Source organism: Triplophysa rosa, unplaced genomic scaffold (genome assembly GCF_024868665.1).
Source record: "Triplophysa rosa unplaced genomic scaffold, Trosa_1v2 scaffold319_ERROPOS146445+, whole genome shotgun sequence".
Taxonomy (NCBI): domain Eukaryota; kingdom Metazoa; phylum Chordata; class Actinopteri; order Cypriniformes; family Nemacheilidae; genus Triplophysa; species Triplophysa rosa.
In genome coordinates this window covers 1815-18885 of record NW_026634334.1, presented here as the reverse complement: position 1 = coordinate 18885, position 17071 = coordinate 1815, and the positions used below count along the sequence as shown (strand labels likewise).

At 39.1% G+C, this 17071-nt stretch overlaps 1 long non-coding RNA gene across 1 annotated transcript; it reads left to right on the top strand.

Moving 5' to 3' along the window:
- The first annotated feature begins 15834 nt into the window (after positions 1 to 15834).
- LOC130550438 (uncharacterized) lies at positions 15835 to 16880 on the top strand. Its single transcript, XR_008962417.1, has 2 exons — positions 15835 to 16159; positions 16733 to 16880. It is a non-coding gene; the product is annotated as an uncharacterized LOC130550438 (long non-coding RNA).
- Positions 16881 to 17071: the final 191 nt, after the last annotated feature.

Sequence of the window (17071 nt, the reverse complement as noted above, 5' to 3'; positions counted from 1 at the left end):
ATAGGATATAAACCAACTTAACACACAACCTTGAATCCCAATTTGCTGGATGCGATTTAAAAGAATGTCATGATCAAGAGTGTCAAATGCCGCACTGAGATCCAGCAGGATTAAAACCGCACAACTTCCAGTATCGACAATCAGCAAAAGGTCATTTACTACTTTTAGCAATGCAGATTCTGTACTGTGTTGAGGTCTGAAACCAGACTGATATTTATCAAAATGACCATTTTCCTGAAGGAAAGAAGAGAGCTGATTGAACACAACCTTCTCAAAAACTTTTGATAAAAACGGTAATTTAGAGATGGACCGATAATTATTAAAAACTGCTGGATCCAGATTTGTTTTTTTATAGTAGGGGCTGCACAGTGGCATGTTTAAAATAATATGGAACTATTCCACTGGTTAAACTGTTATTAATTATTGACAATAAACTGGGACTAATAGCGTCGAGTGTCTCTAATAGGAGACGGGGAGGGATGACATCCAAAGAACAAAAGGTGGGCTTCATTTTATGAATAATTTGTTCCAGGTAACTGTGATACACTGGTGTAAATTCTGATATATATGTAGAATATGATATGGACTGAAAGAAGTCCGGAGAGGAGGGAACAATACACGATCTTATAACATCTATCTTGTCAGTAAAAAACTTAAGAAAGTTTTCACAGGCCATAGGAGACGGATCTGGATATAAATTAGACATCGGATTTAGCACACTATTAATGGTATTAAATAATATTTTTGGACTATGGGCATTTCTAGCAATGAGATCAGAGAAATAATTCACCTGTAAGCAGCGTCTAGAGCAAAGTAAGTGGTTAGCGCACTACGATCCCAAAAAGCCACTAAGACTCGCCTGTGATGCTTTTCCCTGTAGCATCGGTGCAGTTATCTCACATGTGCTACCTTCAGGAGAGGAATACCCCATTGCGTTTGCATCGAGAACTTTGACAGCGATTGAGAAACAGGCCCTGAGCATAGTCTTCAAGTATTTGTACGGCCAAAAGTTCCATCTGCTGACTGATCACAAGCCCCTTCTAGCTAAGACTTTTGTCCGAGCTTCACGAGGGTCACCCAGGAGTGGTGGGAATGAAAATACTGGCCAGATGATACCTATGGTGGCCAGGTCTCGATAAAGACATCCAGGACTTTGTGAGTAAATATGCTCCATGTGAATGAGAGCGAAAACAACCACCCTGTGCGCCTCTTCACCCATGGTTGTGGACCACCACACCTTGGGAACGTATTCACATTGATTATGCAGAAATTGGTAAGCAACACGTCTTAGTGATTGTTGATGTTCATTTGAAATGGGTCGAATCTTCCCCACTCAACTGACCATTGCTGAAAAGACAATAAACATCCTACGTCATCTCTGGTCTGTGTCTGCCTATGGACTTCTGAAAGAGCTGGTATCGGATACTGGTCCATCATTCACCTCCAGGGAATTTGAGGCTTTCCTAAGGAATAATGGGGTACGCCACATTCTGTCACCTCCATATCACCCTGCTACAAACGGACAAGCCGAGCGAGTGTTTCAAACATTCAAGAAGACATGGGCATGGCTACATGGGCAGTCAGTATCATCCTAATTACGCCTTGCTCGTTTCCTGCTAACCTATCGAAAAACTCCTAAACTGTTCCTGAAAAGACTAATGCCTGATACCTCTACTGTTGTTCTCAATCATCAAGAGCAACAAAAGAAGGCTCATGACACACCATTCAGGAAACTCAGATCTTTCAAAATTGGACAGATGGTTCTTGTGCACAGCGAAAGGCATTGACATCTTGTTTGGCTCCCAGGTGAAATTTTGTTTAAGCACAGACCTTGTATAAGTGAAAGTCGGAGATAGCAGTGTGAAAGTGCATGTGGATCATTTGTTGTCATCAAACGCACAGGATGAAACAGATCCCATGGGCAGTGCAAAGGTCGACGACTTTGCTCCTGATGCTGGTAACGAGGCAAATGCAAATGCTCGTCAACCACACAGCCCAATAGAAACAAGGACAGTTCCTGGTCTTAAAAGAAGATTTCCAAATACTCTAAATAGACTTATAAAGGTGATATAGATGCCATCTGCTCTGCGGAGGTTTGTTTAAAGTGCCCATTATGTGCCCATTATATTTTTAAGTGTCCTAATTTTGTATTTGAGTCCCCAACAACAGGTTTAAATGCATCCAAGGTCTAAAAATGATGTCATTTTCTCAAAATATGCATTTAATATCAGCCCATTTCTCAAAGATCTCTAAACGGTTCCCTCCAAGCAGTTTGAAGATTCAATTTCTCTAAACCCCTCCCTTCCACAAGCCCACTGTGCTCCGATTGGTCAACTACCCCAGTCAGTTGTGATTGGTCTTTCTGCATAGACTACATTTCAGCTCTTGGAGGCTTATTAGTACCTAACACAAATATTATTAGTACACAGAGATACTAAGGTTAAAAAATGACATCGATTTGTGTTATAAAGATAATGACACTTATGTAAGCGAAAGGACCCACAGATGAACAGTAAACACAGCACAGTAAAGCAACGTTAATGCCTCGTGAAACAGCATACAAACGAAATCTATCCACATCCTTTATCATGAATCCAAGTAATAAAAACGACAGACACTCTACATTAAACGACACATTTTTTGACAATAGTGGGCTCACACCTGATTATCAGAACTATTTCAGTAGGACAGTAATAGCTGCTGTAAGTGACACCACAAAATGAGCGATTTTCAACAGTCAATAGAAGATATAACTTACACGTCTTATTAATCAGACTTACAGGTTCTGATTCAGAGATGTTTATTGGTCCAAATAAAGTCATGCTGACCCATCTTTCATGGACAAGCGTTAAGCAAATCCCACACTGAACTCGGTTGGAGAAAAAGTTTTGGATTATACTGCTGTGCAATCGTGGGGAAAATATGTTGATCCTCTGGTTCTTTACATCATCATCCTTTGGATTTGGAAGGAAAAACAACTACATGCTTGATTTTGCAGCACACAACACAGCGTCTCCGCTATAGGATGTAAACACACAAACTATCAGAAGTGTTTGTGGGCAGGTCTGAGTGTTCGTGTTTTGCGGGGATTATGCAATGTGTTAAATCGTGACTCGTTATAGTCGACTCTTTATTTTGAGATTCGATATCTTTGTTTATCATGGACTTTTATAATGAACAACTTTGCAGAGCGTTAACATTGAAGGAAAGCTACATTACACACTGCAATAAAGATGATTCTAGGAAATCCAAGTAACTGGCTCTTTAATATCCAGTTGATGTTGTGTTTAGCTCCTCATCCTAATTAAATTATATTTCAATTAAGGCCAGTAAACGAGCAACGTTTTAAAGATATTTACAATATTCTTAGTTTCATGTTTTGTGTTTTAAAATGTGTCTTCGAGTTTTTGTATTCTTTTTCGAACATGCGTTTATGTGTTAACATGTTCAGTCGCCCCAAAACACTGTGTGCTTGAGATGACTAATATATGTTTCTTTAGCACTCTTAACATCTCCAGCAGGTGTTACCACATTGTAGTGTTGACTGTATTCTTTGTGGGTTAAATGAGATATAACTGTGGTAAGTTCCTGCTGTTCAAAGCAATAATTGTGTGTGTGAGTTTTTGTAAAGACTTTCAGGCTTTTTGTATCACTGGGCTCAACTCTCAGAGCACAGTAATATAGAGCTGAATCTGACAGAGAAACACTCTTAATAATGAGTTCAGTGGAGGATTCAGATGTGTCTGACTGAAGATGATGGTCTGGTATATTCTCATCACCTGTCAGTGATCGAGCACCTTTCCACAGTATATACTGGGTTCTGTGTTGGGATTCTGTCTGTACCAGTAAAGCAGAACATCAATGCTGATCGTATCATATGAACAGCTCAGTGTCACAGACTCTCCTTCGCTTCTGAATATATTCATGCTTTTGTCATTTGGTCCAATGCTGTCAGGAAATACACCTGAATATAAATCATAGACACATCACAGTACATTCAAAAGCAGTTTGTTCAATAACAATTACAAGAGTCAGTCTCACCTACACAATGTGGTCACTGAAATTCACTTTAAAAGTAGCGACATTACCTGATACTGTCATAAACATCAGCAGTAGACATCTGTCCATATTAATACTTCTGATCAGATGTTTGTTCTTTTTCAATGAATCACAGATTTTATATTGTAGGGTTTACTTTACTATCTTGAATGATGATTTATAGTAACTGGAGTTTTCGTAATCTGACTAGATTGTGTTCTTACTAATGTAGGTGTGCCTATGTGACAAAGCCCAAAGTCAATACCCCTCGCATCATTTCTTGTGTGTGATCTGACCCTTTAATAGCATACTGTTACTGTTACTTGAATTTGCAAGGCTGGGTTATCAATATCAGTAAACACTTTTCCCTCATTTTTATCAAATAGTCATTGAGGGCACTCATCACATGGACTGATGCAAGTTTCAGCTTTGATCGCTGGAAAAGCCACAGCCACAGAAATCTCTCCTGTAACTCAATGTCATTACTTCAACCTCCATAAGAGATTGAACACATTTATTTATGTTCTTTTTTACTGCTGCCACTTGATCATCTTTTATCCTTCTCCATTACAGTCAGTGCTGAGGCTTTAAAGCTTTTACTGTAGATTCCTGTCTGTTCATTCACATCCAGAGTCTGTTTTTAATGTTCAGCAGGTGTTCTGATTCTCGGTCTTCAACAGTCTTTGTGGTTCATTTCTGTGGTTTGATGTTCATTTGATTGTGTTGTTCAAAGCAGTATTTGTGTGTTTGAGTTTTTGTAAAGACTTTCAGGCTTTTTGTATCACTGGGCTCAACTCTCAGAGCACAGTAATATAGAGCTGAATCTGACAGAGAAACACTCTTAATAATGAGTTCAGTGGAGGATTCAGATGTTGTTGATCGAAACCGACTGTCTGGCATATTCTCATGACTGCTGTATGATCGAGCGCCTTTATACAGTAAATACTGAAGTTCTCTGTTTGGATATTGTCTGTACCAGTAAAGCCAAATATAACTGCTGCTGGTGTCATATGAACAGCTCAAGATCACAGTCTCCTGTTCCTTCTTTATGATTATTGATTTTTTATTTGGACCGATCTGATCTGCAGTCATCACACCTGTACATAAATAAATAATCAAGAATATTGGTATTCATAATTTACATTGTTTTTATTCATTTTCATGTTTGTACGCCACTGGAATAGAAAACATTTGTGTTTTTACCTGAAATGATGATGAAGATGAGAAGCAGGTGTGTGTTCATGTTTGTGAAGTCAGATCATGTGTGTTGATGTTGTGTGTGATGTGAGCTGTAGATTTGTGTTACTGTCAGTCTCTGCACCTCACACATAAAGTCACATGAAACTTCCTGCTGTCTGTCACATGATGCCGCTGTGACTTTTCTTCTATTCTTATTTTGATTCGAACTCATTTTATTTGTCAGGACATTGTTTACAATAAAGCTTTTACAATTTCTTCAGAAAAGCACATATAAATGTACAGTATTTATACATGCAAATACTTTGAACAATTAAAAATGTTTAATTTATTTTCATTTAGCATGAAATAATAAATTTTATGAATTTTTTTAGAACCTGTATTATCAATTTCAGCTTTTAGAGAGCTATTTTATTTAAACCTACTATTTCAATTTATGCAGTAAGTTTTAAAATGAATCTCATTTTGTTGATAAATTTTACATTTTAAAGAAGACTTTATTTCATATTTTTACAGTTTTGTTTCTATATTATATAAAATTTAATCCTATAGTGAGCTTTAACAAAACAACAATGGCAGCCCACATGACTGTGTGTTTGTGTAATGCAGCATACTTAGTAACATTTCTCTGGCAAAGTGTAGATTTACTGCACCACTTTGACCAACACAAACACATTAGTTACATACACCAACCTGAACAACCCGTTCTCACTCCCGACTCGTCACATACTTACGCTCAGTCAGCGCCCCACTTTTGAACGCACAGGGTACCACTTTGGCATCGTTTTTCGACGAACAGGGAACTGTGTTGCTAAATGCTCCAGAGCGAGATGCGTGCAATTCTTAGCATTTCATAATTATTTATGGTTTTAATATTTTGTAGCACCTAACCCCAACCTCACCCTAAACCTAAGCCTAATCACTTCTCAGCCATATAAAACACAACACGCGAATAAAAGTACAGTCACAGGTATTTATTGCACAAACGGACCAAAAGCGTTACAAAATATAACAAACAACTCGTTTCGCAGACCTGTTTGCACAAAAGCCGTACGATAACTTTACATGAAGATGCCGTGCTTGTCCGTGAATACATGAAGTCGGCTCCCAGTCAAAAGATAAACCGCAACAGCTAGATGCAGTCGGTTGCGGGAGCCGAGACACGGGAGAGCCAATGGCATAGAAGCTGATGTAACTTCCTCTGGCGGCAAATTTTGAACGTCGTTCTTCACTAGATTTGAGATTTACGGCAGATGGTGATCGCTTTGACGCTTTCGCATCTGTTCCTCATACAAATCGATCGTTTCGCATTGGTACCCTTGGAATATCTGTATTTTTGAACGACATTGTGACTGCTTGTATTATGTGTTTTATATTACGATAAATAAACGGTTACATTACTCGCTCAAACTGTCTGAATAGTGTCATGTAAACGCAATTATCCTGGCCATTAAATTTAAATTAAACCCCGAAACATCATCATTGCAAATTATATCTAATATACATGTTCATAATGACGGTGAAATTCGCGTGCCCTTCACGTCGAAAAACGACGCCAAAGGAGTACCCTGCGCATTCAAAAGTGACGCCGAAGGGCGCTGACCGAGCGTAAGTATGTGACGAGTCGGGAGTGAGAATAGGCTTGTTCGACTTGATGCGGCACCGAAGATCCGACAGGCGGATGACATCAAAGTACCGCGAGAGCGATTTGAAAAACGATAAATAGTTTGCTTTCGAGTCGCTCTCGCGGTACTTTGATGTCATCAGCCTGTCGGATCTTGCGGCGCAGCCTCAAATCGAACAAGCCTAAAGCCTGCCCGAAAAGTCGCTAAATGTCGTCGGTGTTGTGCCGAGAAATGCACCCCTGCCAGATTATGCACCCTCCCTCCCCACAATGGTTAGGGTGAGGATTAGGTGTTAGGGTAGGGGTTAGGATTAGGTGTGGGGAGGGGTTAGAATTAGCCAATCGGACAGCGTGTTATTGAAGGAGGTGCATAATCTGGCAGGGGTGCATTTCTCGGCACAACACCGGCACTCACTTAATCCTTGGTGTTTCGAGTCAGATCCGTGGGCGTGGCTTGTTGGTTTTGACTAAATCTTTGGTGTTTCAATTCTTATGAAACCTTTACCCTAACCTACACCCTAACCCTATCCTTACTCTAACCATCTAAACTACCTATGATTGTTAAAATTGACGAAAAAACATGTTTGGGTGATCACATCAGACTCGAAACACCAAGGATTTAGTGAGTGCAAGATTTCGCCAGATGACGTCACGTGCTAATTTGCATATCAGCGACGTCATCACGTAGTATCTGACAAGCTAAGCTCTTCAGGTCTGCATCATATCGCTACTCTCTGAGCTGTCGTATATAGTATTATATTAAAACAATTCACCCAAATGCACAATAAATAGGTTCTTAAAGGCGCAGTTCTTGAAAATCAGCGGCCACTAGCGTTGTATTATAGTTTTGCAACGAATCTCGGAGTCATTTGCCCACCCCTCCCTTTCGAATTACGACGGTGGCCGCAACAGTAAAAAAAGATGTCGTCTACTGAGACAGCGGATAGTAGTGATACAAGCAGGTAAGGCAATATATTAACATAATTAATCATTTAACATGTATTCTAGTGCGAAAGTTACTGTTACAATTCTATAATTAGATATATTTCTTGCGTGCTATCTAGTGCACGCAGAGAGTAGTGAAGTAACTAAAGTTAGCTAATCATAAATAGCAACGCTGTTCAAAGCGTTTGATCTGACAGCGACATAGGCAGTTAGGGGTCAGTTAGTAGACGTTTATCTCCCCCTTTGTAAAGTCCGGAACAACCGGAGTACGTACCGCAGGGACGGAAAAACATTATTATTCGGAGGTTATATGGCCATTTGTATAAAATGCTAACGTTACCGTTTCAACAAAACAGTTGTTTGGTAAACATTGAAAAAGTGGAAACATTGAAAATGTTGAATTATCTTACCAGTCTAGCAGAAAACAGGCAACTTCGGCGTCGCCTTGAAAACATTTGTCTTTCAACAGTGCCTTCCATCTGGTAATAGATACACCGATGTTTATCCTGGATTTCTGCCGCCGTTTGTCTCTAATTCATCTGGCAGCATCACGTTTGCGCTTCTTTGACGACGGAGATTCACGCTCTGTCGGCTCTTGTGCACAATACGCATGGTCCTCCATTTTATCAAAACTTCTAACAAAGAACAATCAATTGCTTCAGCTAGATGACGACGACTCCTCCTCTCCGTACTACGATTTACTACTTTGTGCGTCTTCAACTCAGTGATGACGCAAGCTGCGTCTAAAAACACACACGAAGACCAACATATACGAAACGCGCTCTGTAGTGCTGTTTGTCCGTTAGAGCTTACTGTACAAAACATGGCTGCGCAACATAACAAATTCCATGTAGATAGGCCTGCTCCCTATGTAGATACAACTGGTTTATTCTAAGGTAATAAAAACATAACTTTTCATTGCGTAAGGTTTTTATACACATCTAAAGACACAATTTTGTATGTTATATTGCATTTCTGTTAATACAAAACATCCTGCACTGTACCTTTAGTTCTATTATTTTTTATATGAAATTATTTTTGTGTTTCTGTTGGCAGAACTCAACCCCTTTAAACTACACACCAGCAGTAATTTTCATTGAACAGTAAAAATCCGTCTGTGTTCATGTTTACACGGCCATAGTCATGGCGTTTCATCACGTTTCGTAATCAAATGCTCAAACAAGGTCAATAAGAGAATAGTTCTTGGAAACACTGTTTGTACAAACTGCGAATCTCACTCTCAGTGCGGTCTTCAGCTGCTTCTCTTTGGAGGGTGCTCACACTGTACAGAGTAGACAGAGATGCGGTGCTGCGCTGGGAAGGCAAAAACTCGCTCTGGCGGGGCAGTAGAAGTGAAGCAGAATGTTTCGCTTATTCAGGAAGTAGCTAGATTTGTCGCTATTCACTTTTTGAAAAATATGTCGCTAAAGGGGTCTGAAAAGTCAGTCGCCAAGTTGGCAACACTGGATCCGGATGACATCAAGGTACCGCGAGAGCGATTCGAAAAACGATATTAGGCTCGTTTGAGATGGCCAAATTCTGCGCAGAACCGATCACCGGTGATCAGCGCGAGATGATTGCCGGTAAGAAATGTGTCCGAGTTACGTCCGCCTTGCTCTGATGTCATGCTGACGTGTGTCAAAAAACTCTCGCGACGGCCAGGCGGCTGTATCGGATTCTTCAGTCGGGCGCAGTTGCTCTCCACCGACTGCGCTGAGGAAAAGCACGATGGGAAAAAACTTGCTGACGACACAGCTTAAATGCTCATTGGGCGAGAATGTCAGCTGATATCTTTTTTCTTAAGCGTTCCATTAATAAGTCCATTAACTGAAGTAGGTTTTGAGATTTATATGTGGAAAAAACACACCTATGTGAAATATATAGTCCTCATAACCACCTTGATGTAAAAGCAGTGGCAATTCAATTGCATAGATTTCATCTGCGACAAAAAACGTGAACGCGATCTATTCCATTGCTGCCGTTTCCAGTCGACTCGACAGCGCGATTTGGGAAGTGTCCGTCTTGCCTGCGCTCTTTTCACTCCTCCCCTTACTGCAGCCGCCTACTCTCGTCTTCTTTTCAGGCGAGGCAATGTGCATCTCAAACATAGGCGTAATTTGCGGGTGGACGGGTGGGTCATGTCCCCACCACTTTTTGCCAAAGTCAATTTTGTCCCCACCACTTATCGGAAGAAATAAAAAATACGGAGTGTCTATTTACCGTGCAAGTAGCCCGCTTTGTAAGCAGAGGCTATTTATACTAACTCCGCCCATCAGTTTCAGGTTGGAATAGACAAAATGTAAGAAAGGCACACAAAAATTAACCGCTCCAGTGGCGTAGAGTGTAAAGCAAGTGTTACCTGCTTCATGTCGTCTTGGGTTCGGTACTGTTGTTTGCTGAACTTTTTCACATATCAGATTGTAAAGGTATTTATTTTTTATAAAACGATGAAAATATTTGAAAATGGCTGTTCAAGTCATACATGTACCAAACATTTTGCGCTTAATTGCACTTTGGTGCTATATATTCGTCCTTATTGTTCTCGACATGCGGTTGCTATCGCCTATTGCAAGATTAAGTTAATTACATTTTACATTTTGATACTTGATAGAAAACTCCAATAAATGGAAAAAGTCACAACTTTGTAGTTTCATGAGTTCAAAACAAAATTTAGAAAGTTTGTTGTATATTTGTAGCCTGTCTGGCAATGCCCGTAATAATACGTGAAAATAAGGTTTTTAAAGATATTATTTTTCCATCTGTTTCCCCTGTATACTTGAATGTTTGTCCTTATGAGCAGGGGGTTCCCAAACGCCTCAATCCTTGACCCACCGACAGGTAATCTGTCAAACATAAAAATTTTAATATGGGGAAAACACACAAATTTGATCACGAATTAATACGGTTAATTACGTACGGCAACAGCCATCCTTATATATAATAAAGCACAACATGCTTTAAATGATCTATTGATGAAAACATGATATAGTTTAAAAACAAATGGAAGCAGATCTGATATGTGATGTGAAAATTTAGAACAGTGAGTTGAGTGAGTCGTGAGAGTGAGTAGTGAGTCGAACCTGCTTCACAGCTGTGTCAATCATATTTATCATGCGTCTTCCGCACTAACGTTACACCACCGAAGCCGTCGATAAAGCAGCGTAGTTTTTATACTGTTTTCTAGAGGAGGAGTCACCTAAACTTTGAAAGTTGCCAGCTGATAAAACCTGTGCTTTATGGATTGTATACATATACCATCTAAGGCCTAATGTAACTCTTAACTGGCCGAGTAAGACAGTGACTAACAAAACCAACAAATCCCCCCAGCTGTCCTTGGCTATTGAAATCTTGCTTGCAATAAATCTTGATTACAGAATGCCTTTGTTACATATAGAGGCATACTCTATGCATTCGTGAGTGTGGTGGTGCTCATGGGTTGTCGATCTGGGACGGGTGAGTCGGTGGAAAAAATCAGAGTATACGCACTACAAAAAACTAGACTACACCACTAACCCCACTTCGCTTGACGCTCCTGTCGGGTTTTACTCTGCGATATCAAGCGGCTGTACATTATCCATTACTCACAATATTAAAACAGTGGAGAAGAAACCTTGTAATCTGCTGGAGGCCTTTTGCTTCCGTCTCTGCCTGTGTGATTCGATGCTCATCCAGAGTTTAAAACATCTCCGACAAACGGAACAGTTTGCCTCGTAGACATTTCCAGGCACCGGCTTTAACTCAACTTTATTTATATAGTGCTTTTACAATTTTCATTGTTACAAAGCAGCTGTACATGAGACATATTGACTATAAGCAAAATAATTAAAGTTGTACCTGCAAAAACAAGAAAAGGTTGAAAACACAGAAGACAGACACACCCACACACAAAACACTCCACACACACAACACGCACACGCACCAACACACACAGACACAGACACACACACACACACACACACACGTACGTACACAGACAAGTACGCACACACACACACGCTCAGTGAGAGCACACATTTAGGATAAAGGAGAGAGAAGCACAGGTCAAATATAACAGATAATAAATTCCTATATGCAATATTAATTAAGTAAAACTTTAAGATTCTAAAGCAGCCCCCCCGGTCAGGCAGATAGTGCAAAAACAGTATGCAAACGGTGGCGAGGAACCCAAAACTCTAATCGAGAAAAAAAACCTCAGGAGAACCCAGGCCCAACCAGGGGATTCCAGTTCCCCTCTGGCAAAAGCTGCTGCCTCTGCACAAGCTCCAGAGAACTTGCACAACAAGGCTAAATAAAATAAATAAACTTAATAATAAAATAAATTATAGTTTAAGATTATCATTAATAATCTAATAGCATTTGAAATTTTGTGGTGAAGACATGTCAAGAGACCGCGTCCTTCTTTATCCAGCTCTATCATCTCAGCTCTTGTCAGGTCCCCACTTCCCATTCTCCGCTCTACCATCAGGTCAGGCCATGAACTGCATCCTGCTCGCTGTGGTAACCTTGGAACAATGAGACAAGACTGGCTGAGAGTAGAGTACTGTTCTGTACTCTTTGATGCAACAAGTACATCAGTTGTGTTTTTGGTTCCGGTTGATCTAACTAATGCAGCCTAAACCCTCTGAAGATTTATATTATGGAAGAGTAGTGTATGCAAGATTAAAAAGATGCGTCTTTAGTCTAGATTTAAACTGACAGAGTGTGTCTGCCTCCCGGACAGTGCAGGGAAGACTATTCCAAAGTTTAGGCGCTAGATAGGAAAAGGATCTACCACCTGCACTTGATTTTGAAATTCTAGGTATTACCAACTGACAGGACGCCTGAGAGCGTAATGCACGTGAAGGACTGTAATACAAAAGGAGTTCATTCAAGTACTGAGGAGCTAAACCATGTAAGGCTTTATAGGTAATAAGCAAGATTTTAAAGTTAACGCGATGCTTTATAGGTAACCAGTGCAAGGTTGACAGAACCGGGCTAATATGTTCATACTTTTTTGTACGTGTAAGAACTCGAGCTGCCGCGTTTTGGACCAATTGGAGTTTTTGTAATAAGCCTGCAGGGCAACCACCTAACAGTGCATTACAGTAATCTAGTCTTGATGTCATGAATGCATGAATTAACTTCTCTGCATCTGAGATTGACAGCATATGACGTAGTTTAGATATATTCTTAAGATGGAAAAACGCAATTTTACAGGTGTTGGCGACGTGGCTCTCAAATGACAGATTACTATCGAATAGAACGCCAAGATTCTTTGCTGACGACGAGGGTTTTATGGAACATCCGTCAATAGTTAAACAGTATTCTTGGTTGTTACTTATAGCAGTTTTCGGTCCAATAAGTAACACTTCCGTTTTGTCCGAGTTCAGTAATAAAAAGTTGTTACTCATCCAGTTTTTTATATCGACTATGCATTCCATTATTCGATGGAACTGCTGTGTTTCATGAGGCTTCGAGGAAATATAAAGTTGAGTATCATCAGCATAACAGTGAAAGCTAACTCCGTGTCGCTTTATTATATCTCCTAGAGGTAGCATGTATAATGCGAAGAGCAGAGGCCCTAAGACTGAGCCCTGTGGTACACCGTACTGGACTTGCGATTTGCGTGACACCTCATTGTTTATTGCTACAAATTGAAAACGGTCGGATAAATAAGATTTAAACCATTTCAAAGCTATTCCCTTAATGCCGACATAATTTTCGAGTCTATGTAGGAGTGTGCTGTGGTCAATGGTATCGAATGCAGCACTAAGGTCTAGCAGCACCAATAACGAGATACAACCTCGGTCAGACGCCAATAGCAGATCATTTGTAACTCTGATCAAAGCAGTCTCTGTACTGTGACATGCTCTAAATCCAGACTGGAATTCTTCATTGATGTCATTCCTTTGGAGGAAGGAGCATAATTGAGTTGAAACTACTTTTTCCAGAACTTTAGATATGAAAGGTAGATTCGATATAGGCCTGTAGTTCCTTAGTTCTCTAGGGTCGAGTTGGGGTTTTTTGACAAGGGGCCTTATAACAGCCACCTTATATGCTTTAGGCACATGTCCTAATGTCAGAGATGAGTTAATAATACCAAGAAGAGGATCTATAATTTCTGGGAGCATCTCTTTCAGTAGATTTGTAGGTATAGGGTCTAGTATGCATGTTGTTGATTTAGATGATCTAATAATTTTAGACAGCTCATCTTGATCTACGGTATAAAATAATTGCATTTTCTCCTTAAGGGCGCTGTAGTTAGTTTGTTCAGCGGGTTTCACTTCTGATTGCATTGTTATAATTTTTTCTCTAATATCTTGGATTTTATATGTGAAGTAGTTCATAAATTCATCACTGCTATGCTGATATACAGGATCAGAAGTCACTGACGATTTATTTTTTGTTAATTTAGCCACTGTGTTAAATAAAAACCTTGGGTTGTGCTGGTTTTCTTCTATTAGTGATGAAAAGTAGGCGGATCTAGAAGTTTTTAGTGCTTTCCTGTATTTTCGAATACCATCCTTCCATGCTGTACGAAATACCTCTAATTTAGTTTTCTTAAAGTTGCGCTCCATTTTTCAGGTCGCTTTCGTTAGAGTCTGGGTGTGTTCATTATACCACGGTGTGGGACTGCCATTTTTTATCTTCTTTAAATCTAAGCTCTTATTGAATTCGTATTGAGGTTTAGCTCTAGTGTGTAGTGACTTAATCATGTTTTTATGTCATTTTGGTGGTCAGTGTTTGCTGTAGTTGGACTCTTGACTTTCTTTTGCATTGTCATCTTTTCCCTCTCTCAGTAATTGTACATTTGACACAGTAGTTAAATATTAGTAGTTAAATATGTTGTGTGTATTTTGTGACTGTTGGAAATGACAAATATTAAAGCACATCATTGATTTGACTGATTCACACCACTTCATGACAATCTTACCACCACTGTAAACTTTGATGTAAATTTACAGTGAAATCCTACAGTACTCTGCCATATTATTGTCATACAGGGTTATACTGTAAATTGCAATGCAATATGGGAGAAAAACATTTAGACAGCACTTTGGGGAATGACATTATTTATAGCACAGATTTTAAATCACTTTTGAGTGATTATATGGTTTTATATGGAATTATATGGTTCTATCTGACATTTTTGTCAAAATTTAGTTATTCACATATTCTTATTCTGTGACTATTTATTTTTTAATGTGTACATTTTGGGACTTTTTGGGACACTAGCCAGCAGCGCTAGCTTCCTAATTCCTGCATGTGTTTACATAGAATATCATAATGTGATTGATGCCTTGAGGCCAAATTGTCAACAATGTCAACAGTCTTAATTACAATAAACATTATTATGTTAGTTCAGCCATACTCATCTCTAGAAAGTAATTTGACCTGTCCCACCTTCTGTGGATAAAACATTGAGATAAAACAATTAGCACAGCCTTTTATGCTTAACCTGAACAAGAAAAAGCATCCTAAAATGTGAAATAACTATCATAAAGACCATGCAAATGTAACTACACTTTACACATTATTGCAACACTGATTTCATGTTTAACAAAAATGATGAGTAAATTGTTTGTTTTTCTTGAAAATGTATTGCATTAATGAATGTTTGGCATGTTTTCAACCTTATAAGCAGAATGTGATTTTTCAGAATTAGAAGGTTCTAAACATGTTAAACCGGTGCAAACAATTCAGTTTAAGTTAAAAGAGCCAAAGCATTCATTTGAAGGTTGTGTAAAATACTGTCAATGTTGACTGTTATCTTAAAGAAAAGAGCAGATTCTGAGTTAGTGTCAGTAAAAAGTGTTAAGACACCAGAGTCACACACATGTAAATCCTCTTTATCTGTATCAAATCTGTTCAGTGTGTATTTGGGGAATTTATTCACTCTTTGTTGGTACCAGTATAGATCTGAGCAGTTAAGAACAGAGCAAGAATCATCCACTTTGTCATTGTTGTTGTGAGTTAAAGAGAGAGAATGGATGAGTCCGAAATCGCATACTGCCATACTATATAGTAGGCGAACGAATAGTAAGTCCGAAACCTCGGTCTTCATAAAACAGTAGGCAATAATTTCCCGGCTGGTGCACTATTTCTCGCGAGATTTGGTCGTGCGTATACTACTGTTGCGTCCGAATGCGCCTACTTACCTACTATATAGTATGAGAAAACAAGAGTAGTATGTCCGAATCCTCAGTATTCATAAAAGACTAGGTGAGAAATTCGCGGATGGCTTACTGGTTACTCCCACATTCTGAAGCACCCAGCGACAGATACTTGGGATACTTCTCTATCCCATGAGCCCACGGGACAGAATAAGTTCATACAAGAGCATAGCGGAGAACTGCGAGGCAGGTGTTTTCAAAAGTGAGTATTACTAACCAACAACGCGTTTCTTTGCATTGCAGTCGCATTTGTTAAAGTGCTTTAGCATAAAGTTAACCTGTAAAATGCTAAATAGTAAAGTATATTTGTTATTTTGCTGTGAAAATGCAAATGTTATTGTTTTAATATGTCTAGCTTAAAGGGGCGTTCCACGCACACACGCGTCTTCGAAGTAGACTTAAAGTTACATATATTAAAACCATACACATGTTAAAGACACTTTAACGTCTGTGTAACATGTGACCTGTCATTTTATCGATAAGTATTGCAAATGAGCACATCACAACATGAAATACACATCACAGTTATGTAGCTTCTGTTAACATGTGGTACAAAGCATTGCTCACTACTTGCATAGATACATATAAGTAATGTAAATAAACATATTTACTTAAGTAACTAAACATAATGTATATATTTTATTTGTCCATTACTGTTGATGAAAATTTGAGTTGAATAAACAGCGAGTTAACACCTGTGCAACTACCTCCACATTTAAATGCAGTATTGAGCACAAATCACAGCGGTCACTTGAATCTTGTTTGACTGTTACAGGGACAGATGAGCACACTCGTTAACATCACGAAGGTGGCGACGGTGGTCCGCTGCGAGATGGCAGTAGGATGTGGGGTTCAACGCCTGTAGATACAGGATCATTTGTTACAACAATAAATTGAAATAAAGCTTTGATTTATGTGATGTTAACTTGTATATGTATTAATCATTATTAAATTCATTTATTTTCTTACATCAAATTTACGTATTTTTTATTCATGTTTATTCTATAGTTTTCTGTAAATAAAACATATTACATTACTTCATGCATTATGTCATTGCTTCACTGAAAACGTATGCATTCACATTTTTGTAGTCTGTATTAATGCATAGATGGCA